This window comes from Crocodylus porosus, unplaced genomic scaffold (genome assembly GCF_001723895.1).
Source record: "Crocodylus porosus isolate Cpor-Errol unplaced genomic scaffold, CroPor_comp1, whole genome shotgun sequence".
In the NCBI taxonomy this organism is placed as follows: Eukaryota; Metazoa; Chordata; order Crocodylia; family Crocodylidae; genus Crocodylus; species Crocodylus porosus.
In genome coordinates this window covers 3,061,270-3,073,935 of record NW_017728934.1, presented here as the reverse complement: position 1 = coordinate 3,073,935, position 12,666 = coordinate 3,061,270, and the positions used below count along the sequence as shown (strand labels likewise).

The 12,666-nt window shown below is 47.0% G+C and overlaps 1 protein-coding gene across 2 annotated transcripts in view; it reads right to left on the bottom strand.

Annotated features, from left to right (window-relative positions):
- Positions 1–11,957, bottom strand: part of CUNH1orf106 (chromosome unknown C1orf106 homolog) — a 44,744-nt gene extending 32,787 nt beyond the window's left edge. Inside the window, exon 1 of one of the 2 annotated variants that reach the window (XM_019546305.1) lies at positions 11,833–11,957. The gene's annotated coding sequence lies outside the window, so the exon portion shown is untranslated. Of the gene's footprint in view, positions 1–3,875; positions 4,028–11,832 lie in introns of those variants that run through there. The other variant, XM_019546304.1, reaches the window with a different exon arrangement.
- Between the last annotated feature and the right edge of the window lie 709 nt (positions 11,958–12,666).

Sequence of the window (12,666 nt, the reverse complement as noted above, 5' to 3'; positions counted from 1 at the left end):
TCTGCAGCCTCCTATATACTGCACTGGGAAAGGAGGACGATATAAACCAACCTAATATGAGGCGAAGACTGGAGCTGCAGGGAAAACAACTTAGTTGTGGGGGAGACATTTCCTTTTGTAGGAAGAAACCTTTCCCTTTATTTCTGCCACCTCCCCCGGCCCAACGAAATCCTCATGCCTTGCTTTTGTACCCAAGAAACCCAGGCAAAATTTCATAAGGCAGTTTCACAATGCTTCAGCCACAATTAATTCATGAATGAAAACAGAGTTCATTTCACCAGCCGTCTATCAGCTGCTCATTTGTGTCCTATACAGGCCAGATCCTGCCTTGATTGAGGTGCTCAGGAAAGCTAGGGTTGATGCAAGAACAGAAGATTAGGTGCTGCATAAAACAGCGGGGATACCTGATGTTTCACTGCACCTACAATTCTGAAAAACTGAAGGAAAAAAAAACCAAAAAAACCTGTGGCTGGCTGATCCAAAATGAACTCTTCAAAAAAAAAGTCAATGAACCAAACAAAATATTAATTTGGGTTAATCTTGAATTCACAGTTTGTAATTTTTTTTTTTTTTTTTTTTTTTTTGAAGTGAAGGGAAAACACCAATTCAAACGGAAACATTTCAGTTGAAAAAGGTTGATACAAAATGTTTCTCTTTACAGAGCATTTCTTTTTGCTTTCCCCCTTTCATGAGTAAAGTTGGTGAAATCAATAGGAATATGCAAAAAAGTTTGTGTTTCAGAATCTCCCCTTTGTCATTGGAAACGTCTGCTGCAAAACATTCATCCCAAGTCACTAATGAGAAGAAATGGCACTGAGTTCCTGCCGGGTTTCACTTGGCCTTGCCACTTACTTGGAGCCTCAAACCATTTAGTTGGTTTCTAATTTTCTTCTGTTACAGGCTTCTGGCCATCACAGGAGTCTGAGACTCAGATGATCTAGGTTCTCAGCTCTGCCAGATACCAAATGATCTCAGTCACGTTCTTGTGCTTCTACTTCCCCATCTGAAGACTAGAACTAATGACACACTTCACCAGGGAGGTTGGGAAGGAAAATTCACTAATGTCTGTACAGGGCTTGGTGATGCACAGGTGGGGTGCACTACGGGGAGGGCAGGCTATAGGTCTGGCATTCTTCAGGACCAAGACCACACTGATGTGTCTTTGTACAGCACCCAGCATACTGATGCCCCTGATCTCAGCAGAGGCCTCTGGCTACTGTCATCATAGAACTAATAATAACATTTTCATCTTTCTCTCCCTATCCCCTCCAAGAAGTTTATTGGAAATTGCTACTTCAGCCCTTTGGAACCTGACTTTTTGCTGGAATAAACTGTGCACTGTACCCCGTCATATCACTTCATCAGACATGCCAACAGCTGACAAGAAGCCCCTGTTCCATGTCCCCCCCGAACGAAAAATCAAAAGAAGCAAATAGCCACTGTCCGAGTCAACTGCTGCCTTTGCTTCCATAAGGTACTTGCCAACTCAAAGACACCTCCACCACCAGCCAGTGCCTACAGTCTTCTCCAGGCCAGCTCCAGCCCAGTACCAGGCTCTCTGCTTTGCACAAACACATGCAAAGATATGTGTCAGCCCCTTGCAGACAGACAACACTTGCCCAGGAATGTGGTCCTAAGGGTGAACAGAAGAATTTGTAAGGTCAGTGCTTACTGAATGCTGAGCACCTTGAAAAGTCTGGCGTGGTACAGCTACAAAACATGGTACTGCTGTGGCCCTCTGGTTGACTGTCGTCTCCCTACTCATTGGGCGCTGCATGGAGTCAGGGTCTAACAGTCTGACCACGAATGAATGGTGACCATAAAGCCCCAGGATCCTGGGTCCTCTTATACTGAGCTACCCATGAGAACGGGCGCCAAATGTTCTCCTGCAAACACTGCAGCCCCCAAGCTCCAGTACCTATGGAGATGGGTAGTGATCTACCCTCCACTCCTGCCTACGCATCACCTACCCGCTACCATGGACTACCATCAATAAAAGGTTAATCAGGAGGGATTCACGGGACACTAAAACTCTTCTTCCTTATTACTCGCATTGAAAGAGCTACACCAGGTGTGGCTCATCAGCTGCAGCAGCCCAAGTGACGTATAGCCGATTGTACATTCATATCCTGTTAGGAAGGGGGAACACAGCAGAGGCAAGTGGGGATGAGACAGGATGCCTTTCAGACATGTATTCAAATGACAGTGAGGGCACCAAAAGGCTCCTGGTCATGAGAACAGACCGAGTACAGTCGACTTTCCCATCAGGGCAGGATGCCTAATGACCCCTTTGCGTGTGCACCTCCTCAGCACCCCAGCAATGGGGTCATAGACACAGCTTGCGAGGAAACCCAAGTGGAACAAAAAAGGGACACCTCCACTCACACAGTGGGACTCTGAAGTGCCTTCCATTAAATAAGAGACAAGACCTCATGAAAGCGAGCCAGGATATCAGTAACATTAATAACATCCCCTGTACTGTTCCACAGTAAATAGCCTTCGACCCTTACATTAACATTTCCCACCCACAGGTCTCCAAGCATGCTACCAAGGAAGCTGATATTATTATCCCTATTTCACAGAAGGGAAACTGATGTACAAAGTGAAAAAGAGATTTGCCCAAGGTCTCCCAGCATGCCAGTGCTAGAGCTGGGATTAAGAGCCCAGTCCTCCCAACACTTAGTTCACGGTTTTATTTCCTAGTCCACATGAAGTGACAGCACCAGGGCCTATGGCTCCTAAACCTCTGAGGCCTCCCAGAATGCATCAGGAACACCACTCATGACAGGCCTGGCACTGCATCCCTCCTTCTATTCCTACCTCCTCCTGCAATATCTGAATCCATGATCACTTTGGTAGCTTCCCTGCCAGCACTGCCCTCTCAGTAGTTACCGGTCCACCCCTATTGTTCACTATCTGCTGGACATACATTGTTCAGAGGGGCCCACCATTTCTATACTCAAAGTTCACTTCCCCCCTCTCAGCACTGGTACCTCTGCCGCCGAACTCAGAACTAATCTCAATTGCACAGACAAACCCAGAGGAGACAGGTCTGCATCAGGGCAAACTCTTATTGTAAGGATTTTGATTGGCAGAAACAAAACCAAAAATAAAAATCATCACCGAATGATTCAGTTCTAGACCCTCTTTATTCACACACAGATGAAGAACAGGCTATGGGGAGTGAAGGTCTTCCAGGAAAGGACAACAGGTGGTATCATCTCCCAAGGTGATGCATTAATGATACTCACCTAGTGCCATACAGTTCTATTCATATGTGGCGTATGATGGATCTGGCCAGAGAATTCAGTATATTTGAGCATTACTCAAATGCTGCTTATCATAAATAAATAGGGAGATTGCCCCAAGCAGTCACTAAGAGTGCAGTGCTGCTCTGTATCAGGAAAAAAAAGTGTAACCATCCCCTTTCCCATTACAACTGCTCTGCCAGTTCCAAAAGCTGTTCATTTTGACCTTCCCCAAAACGTGCGTATATGCAAGGGATGGTTCAGAACAACATTCCTTGCATATGAAAAGTTTCTGGGAAACAAGGAGGCTGCATTTCGCCTCTTCCTTTCACTCTCTCCACCTTACCTCAGCCCCAGCTGAACACAGGGGGACATTTCAATGCTCAGCGGGAAGAAATGCATCAAAAACACAGTTCAATATCAAGAGATGGGCCTGGAAGAATTACAGGGCTTAGTAAAATGTCTGTATTAAAGTTCTGTTTCCCTTCCCATTCATTTCCTTTCTCTTGTCCTCCTCCTGGCTGCCCTACACCCTGCCAGATCAGGTGTGTCTCAAGCAAGCAGGATGCAGTGCCTTAACCTCCTAACCCACTTTCTCTCCTCTGAGAAGCAGAAAGACTGTCTTACCTGGGTTTCCCGATCCAGCGAGGCTCTGGCAGCAGGCAGTGATTTTGGTTCGTAAATCCAATTGCGGCAGGAGGTTGTTTTGTGCTGATCGCTCCTCTGCTTCTCTACTCGGTCAACTCTTTCCTTCTCCCAGACTCTCCCCTCACTCTCTTTCTGGCTATGTCAGGAAAACGTATTACTTGTTTCGACTTGAATGAGAGGGGAGGGGCAGGTGAAAAACACCTTCCCACCCACAAGGACTGACGCAGCCAAAGCCTTACAGGAGCAAGAGGGAAAGCACAAGCCTGATACCAGGCAAAGGGGTGGGGGGCAGGGAGAGAGAGAGAAAAGTTCTCTCACACGTGTAGCAGGAAACCTACACCATGCTCGACATGTCCCAGGTGCAGCAGCCCGGCTAATCCAGGTGTACAGCTGCCATGTTATCCTAGTACTGAGAACAGCACATCACCCCAAGGCCAGCACCTCCAACTGGGCCCAAATTCTGCACTTGTAACACTTACAAGTCACAATATAAGCGATACCACCTGTGTCGTACCCCGCAAAATAAGAGGGTCTGAGCATTTCAGACACACATACTATCCTTAAGATTGTGCAAGCAATGGCAAGAGTAACCTGATCCCGGGCTGCATTGCATAAGGTGATCACCGGGGAGGTGAGGGGGCAGAAAGGAATGAATCCCAGCTACCTTTCTTAAAGATACACCACTGTATAACTCCATGGGGGCCAACCTCTTTGCCAGATGGGCCACGAATTAGCCCCATACCCTTTCTGAATGCCACTTTGATCCCTTTCCCCTGCTCAGTCTTCTGCTTTGCTTCCTGCCCTGTGCTCTCTGCCCAATCTGCTGCTCTGCTTGCTGCTCCCAGCCCTATCTGCCACTGCTGCCTGACTCCTTCCCAATCTGCCACATCCCACACACAGACGCTGCCCACACCACTGGTGGCATCCATGCGGCAAGCTGGCCACCTCTGGTATAACTAGCCAGAGAAGATGGCTGCTGCTAAAGCAACAAGTATTGACCACCGTTGCAAAGGGAATATCAGACTGGAAGGATCAATGGTCTGAACCAGTCTAGGAAGCATCGCAAGGCTGCTTCCCCTCTTACTTACCTAGCGCATCAGGAGCGAGTCTAGCAGGCAGCCTTCCTCTCTTGTTCACCACAGTGACACTGAAGTGGCTCTACTGATTCTGTTCTCATCTTAGTGTAAATCAAGGTAACACTACCAAGCTCAATTCCCCTGTCCCTTACCTTCTGCAAATCTCAGCGTGAGGACAAGTGTAATGTTTGAAACTATAAAGGGGCTTGAATTGTTTAGAAAAGCAGAGTTGCCACAGTGGGAAAACACACAGCCCCTGCTGCATCTCCTGGCTGAAGCGCTTTGAAATCACTGCAGCTCCATGCAGCATAAGTCCCCAGACAGGGGCTGTGACAGGGAACTATGATGACCTGTGGTGCTCCTTCCACCACTTGGGTGTCCACACACAACACTCAGCCAGTTTACTGTTGCCTGATTCAACAGAACATTTTTTCCAGGTAGGGTTTTGAACCTTTAAACCAGTTTACTGGTCTGGTATGTCTGTCCTCTTCGGGTTTAAACTGCATTTAAACTAGTCACGTTTGCCTACACCCTAAATGGGGGGAGTCCAACTTCTAAGTGGCCAAGGGCTGCAGGCACACATTATGCAGGCACTCCCTGCTGAACTGCATTCATGGATGCCCTGGCTTCACCCTCAGCTCCCCAACTACAGGCTCCCCTGACAGCATGGGGGCAGGGGCAAAAAGTGGAAGCCAGGAGAGGGAGAGGGAGAGGGAGACCAGGGACTTCAAATTAATCTCTTGTGGGTTATGTGGAACCCACCAGGCCACCAGTTGGACAGCCCTGCTCTAGATGACCCCATGAAGTCCCTTCCAGTCCTACGTTCTTGTGATGCGAGGTTCAATAACTATTGTATAGAGTACGGTTTTGTTAGATGTTGCAACCTTGCAAGCCTCCACAGGCACCAGGTTCCCTTTCAGTTTTGGTACCTGCTCAAAATAAAGACACTAACCCAGATGGCCGTGTTGTGCTGTCTTCACTGGGTTAGTCTCACCCCTTCCAGTGTGCAGTCACAAAGATATACAGTGTGATTCTATGTTTAATCTCCCAGGAGGGAGGGCTAAAACCTGGGTCTCCCACTTCCTGAATGCAGGGCCAACTATTCAGCTACTGGGGCTAAAACACTGGAATGTTGTTGGCCTCCTCCCTCTCTAGCTAATACCCCCTAGGGATGGGTTTTTTGCCAGGTAAAATTTAGATGAGCACTCGGAAATTGTGTAAGTCTAAGACTGAATTTTCCAAAGCGCTGTGACCAAATCTGCAGAGCTCTCCTGGGAAACTAACCCTGAGTCTGGTGTGTTATGGTAGGTCTTTCATGGACAAGAACCTAGGTACAGTGACACATCACACCGACACATTTGGTGAGAAACAAGCTCACAGGTCTTCGTTATTATGCATTCAGCACTCACCATGGTCAGTGCACATATCGAAAGGAGATTTCCTCCCCAAGGGGTGGACAAATTACATGAGGTTTGGGCAGTACAGGTATGTCATGTATGACGCCCAGGTTAGAGGTGCAGCACACAGGTTTGGCAGACAGAGCAAATGAAAACATAGGACTGGTTTTTTGTTTGCTAATGATCAGGCGGAGGCTGTTGATCTCCAAGATACCAAAACCCAGGGAGAGGAGACTCAGCTAAACACTGCTGATGTCAGCGCTAATCTTCCCTGTGCCATAAACAGCATGTTGCGTACAGTGCTAGGGCTGGGCAGCTGTTGCTTTTACAGCCTCCTAGGCCTGTTTGGCTCATGATGAGTCAGTAGAGCCTAACCCGATTGTCAGGGAAGGGCTGTGCTCTCTGCCCCACCATAGCACGGGAACAAACAGAAGTCATGGGGTGAAGACAGTGTGGCACCTGTCCACAACCTGTCCCCTTCAGGTAAGACATAGTTCAAACCAGCTCAGTAGTGGGTTCCCTATTGCCTACACTCAAGAGCTGCCTGATCACAGTAAGAAATATTGTTGGATGGAGACAATCCATCAGCAGAGCTTGGATCTTTGGTCACATAAATATGGCTTTTTATTTGAGACTATATATGCTAATAGTACAGGCAAAGGTCAGAGCAGAGCCCTGGGAGCCAGGCCTCCTCCTCTTGACACCGATAAACTTGGTGACCTCAGGCAGGTGGGGTATAATGTAGACTGCCTCTTCATGATGCGCCCTGGATAACGAGTTTACATCTCGATGACGCAGAGCTGTCCTTTGGACCCCATGGCTAATGACAGCAAAGACTAACGAAGGTCAACAGATTGCCGCAGAGCTTTCAGACCCGTAACGTCAGGACCTCACCGTGCATCTGCCAACTCCACATTGACGGGACTCCTGAAGCAAACAGCTGGCTGCAAAATCTGGACATACAATTGTGAATGTGTTTTTCCTTGCTTTGTGATCCTCATTGCATCATCATATGCCAATGGCCCCCCCAGGCAGGTCATAGCCTTTTACAAGTCCATTTCCAAGCCTGTAAAATAGAAATGTCCTTGGACAAAAGATTAAGCTACCACACCCAACTCACCCTTTGTCAGCAAACAAATGCTACAGTACCTTAATAGGCCCTGAACTGTTCAACAGTACCAGTTTCTTCACTGTGAATGCAGTTTTCCCAGGCTTATACTGATCCATGTAGCACTCCCCATTTATACTCTGTACTGGATAAGGATTTGCAGTGAAAAATCTACTGCTGCCCCAGTATTTCTGCTCCTCTGCCAGACACATCCATGCCAGCTCCCCTTCCTCTGTCAGAGGTGTAGCAGAGTGCCCAGCCCCTGGGCAACAGGGGATGGATCAAAGCAGGGCTCTTGCCCAAGAGAAGGACTTCAATGGCAGAGTCTTGTCCAGCTGAAGGAGGCAGATTTGAAAGAAGTCGCTTGCTGGACCCAAGAACTGGGTGCCTGCATCTACATGTATTTATTTATTTGATTTACATCCTGTCCTATCCAAAAGGCCCAGAGCAGCTGACAATATAAACACACAAATAACCTTGGGATAGGATTCCCTTAAGAGCATCCTGAAACTTGAGAACTCAAACTCCCCTCCTCCCTCCGCAACCACCTCTTCCCTGCCTAAACCCCTTTACAAGCAAACCAACCTTCCAGCCAATCTAAACCATGCTTCCCAACCACCATTTATAGCCAAATACAAGGAACTTCTTCCTACTTCCCCCACCCCCTGCCCCCCCACTTTCCCCCAACATCCCTTCCAAGCCTATACCCCCTTTTCTATAGGTCTGTGCCTGTCAACCCCCCCAAAACACCCTCAAACTACACATAAGCATCCCAAGTTTCAACATTAGCATGTGCTGTACCCTGCCAAATATCCCATGCACACCAACCGCACCCGCTATCCCTGAGTAATCTCCCCATCTGAACACTACTACATTGTGGGTTTATGGGCATAGTGGTGAGAGCCAGGGTGTTGGGGGAGCACACTGTAGGCATGTTATTGGGGTAAGGGTTAAGTTGCCTGTAGCGGTCACTCCGTGGGTATGTTGGCAGGTGGTAGGGATTGAGGTGTATGTTTGAGCAACTCTCTGGATACAGCAGTGCAGGATTAAGGGTCAGGAGTATAGGCGAGGTAATTTCTTAACTGTGTTCAGAGAAGGCTGCAAATGAAGGTTTAACGGGAAACGTACAGGGACATCTTGGTAGAATCAGATGAGAACCATTAAGCTCCAGTGGAAAGGAAAGCTGGTCCTGTGGCTGAGATATGGGGATGGGATTCAGGAGAGCACCCCATGCCCTGTCTTCAGCCACAGCTAATCCTTGAGGCTTCAAAGAATGCTGAACACAAAACAAGCAAGCAGAATACATCTTGCCAACTGTGCAACAGGGGGAGAAAGTCCAAACAACTGCAGGTAACCAGCTGAAGCCCTCAAGCATGAGAACTGATCATTAGAGTAATTGTCTTCATTCAAACAAAGCACATTAACAACCCTTCTGTTCTTTCTGTAGCCTATGAAAGAAAAGGACGAACACAGGAACAGATTCACATACACCAGGGCCAGAAGGGACTAGCCTGGTCCCCCTGCATCCAAACATACACAGGTCACAGATTTTTTTCCCCAGAATTTGGATCAAAGCACGTCTTTTAGAAAAACACCTAATCTAATCTTAAGACTCTAAGCAATGATGAGTCCACCACTTCCCGAAGGAAGCAGTTCCAATGTTTAAACACCCGCACTGCTAGGAAAGTGCATCTTATTTCAAAGTTGGGTTTGCCCAACTTCAGCTTCCAGTCACTGGATCAGGTTACCCTTTGCAAAGCCCCCAGTATCAGATAACTTCCACTACACACAGTGATCAAGTAAGTCATCTCTCAATCTTTTGTTTGGTAAGATGCACCAAGTGAGTGCCTTAAAGCTCATATCACAGGGCTTGCATTCCAGCCTCTGAATCATTTTTGCCCTCTCCCTTTGAAATCTTTCCAGTAAGTCCACATCCTTCTCCAAATGTGGATACCAGCATTGCACGCACTGCATGAGTCATTGTCTTGCCATTGCTGTGTCCAGAGGCAAGATCACTTTTCCGTGTCTATTTGATAGTCTCCTTTATGCATCCAGTGATTGCACTAACCATTTTAACTGCAGCATGGGCTGAGAATTCACATGTAGGTGATTACCTACTATGATTCCCAAGTCCTTCTCTGTGCCATTACTTTCCAAGACAGAGCCACCCAACCTGTAGGTCACATCTGTCCAACTGGTAGCTACTCGTGGGCTGGATGTGATCCACAGGCTAACTCATGGCTCCCAGTCCAGGTGCTTCTCCCTTCATTGCTTCTACTGCTGCTACCAGGGTCCCTGGGCTCCCCCTCCCTTCTCCAGCTTCCATTTCCTGCCTCCATCCCAGGAGGAGGAACAGAGCAGTGCCAGCCAGAGGGGCTCAGAGAACCTGCAGCTCAGGAGGTGCCCTTGCACTGCTCTGTTTGGAACCAGTGGCTCAGGCTAAAGCCAGGCTCATCTCATTAAGCCATGCATCCTCAAGCACGTGCCTTCTTTCTGGGGTCCAGCTGCAAAAGGAGGTCTAGAAGGTGACTTTCCTGTGGTGTGGTAATTAGAGCATTGTGCTGGGAAGTCTGAGATGATTAAACCTCCTTTGGATGAGCAGGTCTAGAACGCAGGTGAGTGCCTCTAGCAGTGGGCTAAAGCATGGGGGCCCCCTCCCTCCAGCACCTAACACCTGTTGTTTTACCCAGCAAAAGTTTGGGAACTTGCACTCATTTATGAGCGAGTGCATGGGTCCACCTACCTGGCTAGCCAGCATATAGCTTACTGAGCATGCTTAATAGCCATGTGCACATGGAGTAGTTATACATTGTGTGCAAGTGTCCAAAATGGCATTTATAACTGTGGGTAAGTGCCACTGGGACATGTAAAGTGAAACAGGATTTTGCCCAGAATTTCTCTTTGACCCTATTATCCACCTGTTGTATGTGGCTAGTGGTATTTCCTTTCTCCACCCCCATTCTTGTCTTGGAGCATGAGCTCTTTGTGTTAGGGACTGTCTATGATTGTGTGGATATTTAGTGCCTAGTGCAGAGGCCTTGATCTCAGTTTTAAGAGTTTTAATACCTGGATCTCCAGCTATAGCTTCAGTCCTCTTCACTCCTAAAATTTCAGAGTCCCAACACAGATTCCAAAATTCACACTTGGACTTTTTTTTGTCTGAGGTCCACTCACTGACTCAGATTTGGGTCTCAGTCACATCGGTGTGGATTCAGAGTTGCTACTGAAAACCATAGCATTTACTCCCTATTGACTTCAATGTGAATGACCAGAATGCATCTTCCTGGAATTTGAAACTCAAATCAAAATATTGCAGGCCTGGCCCATCCTCAGGATTAGTAATTCTTTGCCTGTAAGAACAGGGAGGGACTAATTTTGTGTTGCTTTCTTGTTCTGGGCTATTACAATAAGGTCTCCATCCTGTCTAGTGCTCTCAAATGCTACTGCAGTCACAATCCTCTGCAGGAGTAAGCTTGCTTAGCTCCAGTAACACCAGCCACACCAAACTGATTTACACCAGCTTGGGACCTGGCCCTGGGATTCCTAAAACGTGATGCACATTAACCCACAAAACAAGAAACAAAGGAGAAGTTATACAAATCCATTGCAAAGAAGTAACCAGGTTCAGAGCCTTTCCAAGTCTCAGGCCGAGACAGCTGAGTAATGCTTCACTTCATTCCTGCACCGAATTAAAAGGCCAGAGCTGAAGGACTTAAATTAGACTGGCACCATTCATAAGTCCTTCAATCCTTGCTCCCTTCTTACAATGCGAGCAAAGGACAAGCATGTTGGCCCGAACTAATAATTTCCCAGGGGTCATGTGTGCCAGCACAGAACAAACTAGTCTCCTTATGTAAGTGATCTTAGAGGAATAAAATAAAAAAATCCTCTTTCTGATTGGATGTCTTCCTGCAAGTAGCCAATATGAAATTTCCAGCCATCTGGCCTGAATTCGTAAAGTGTGAATTGGACTAGCCCCATTCAAACTAATGAAGTTCAGCTCATCTCCACCAGCTGAGAATCTGGCCCATTGTCTTTGTCTCATCTGCCTCTCCCTCCTTTTTCCAGCCCTGGTGCTAGGTGAACAACGTTTCAAAGATATATTTTTACCAAGCAACAAACATTTCCATGACTCTTAGGAGGGAAACCATCAGGGGAAAAACTACTACTGCAAAAAAAAACAACAACAAACAAACAACTGTTTTTGGCCACCAAATTTCTGCTGAGTAAAACATGTTCAAACAGCAACATCTTTAATTATAGGGGATCACACTGCACACGTCTCCTGTTCAAATTGCTAGGATACTTTTAGGCAGATCAGATTTCACAAAGAGTTCAAGTTTGTTTTCACTTACCTGCTAAAAAGCAACTAGTCCTGTAGCTGGTTCCTGCCTTTTTTTTTTTTTAATCACTCCCAAGGAATTTCATTTACACTGCTTCCATCACCCCACACTGCTGCTTTTGCAAAGCTCCCCCCTTACTTAATTTAACTAGGCATTAGCTACATCCCAAAGGTTGAAGATCTAAAGACATCTGTCCCTGGGGCATACCAATCCCTTAGGAAAAGAGGGGGAGATGCTGGTTAGTATGCTTTCAAACTCGTTCAAGCCTCACTAAAGTAGCACTGCGAAGGAGAAAACATGCCAGGGTGGAGTATCATGCCTTGGATTTTTGTTGTTACTCTGAACACTGTATTGTTTTTTTAGCAGAGAAGAGAATAATGATCCTGCTCCTGGTCCCCATTTCCTGCTCAGATCCCACCAGCCCTAGTCTTAGGAAAGGGTAATTCACTGAGTCTTGGAAGTACTTCTTCCAAGCAGCACAATGCCTCCCCTGTGGTTGCTTTTCTTCTGAGAGACCCAGGGTGAAAGTCTGGAAAGAAAGGAATCAGAGAGTTTTTTTCAGCTCAGCCCACAAGGAAAGTGTGCAAGGCAGCTGGCTATTAATGTTCTATTAGTGATGGATTAGCTGGAATCTGCCAGCTAGTCAGCACACACAATGGCAAATTAATGAGTTATTTGGAAAGTCAGCTCAACTGTGTGCTACTTAGTAACTGAGAAAATGCAATAGGCAGGGAGCTGGGTTAAAACCAGAACTTACCAGAAACACCAGTGGAAGGGGCTGCCTCTGCAGGCAATTGTTAAAGGAATCTCGAAATTACCACTTTGCGAGGTGATGCAAACACCTAC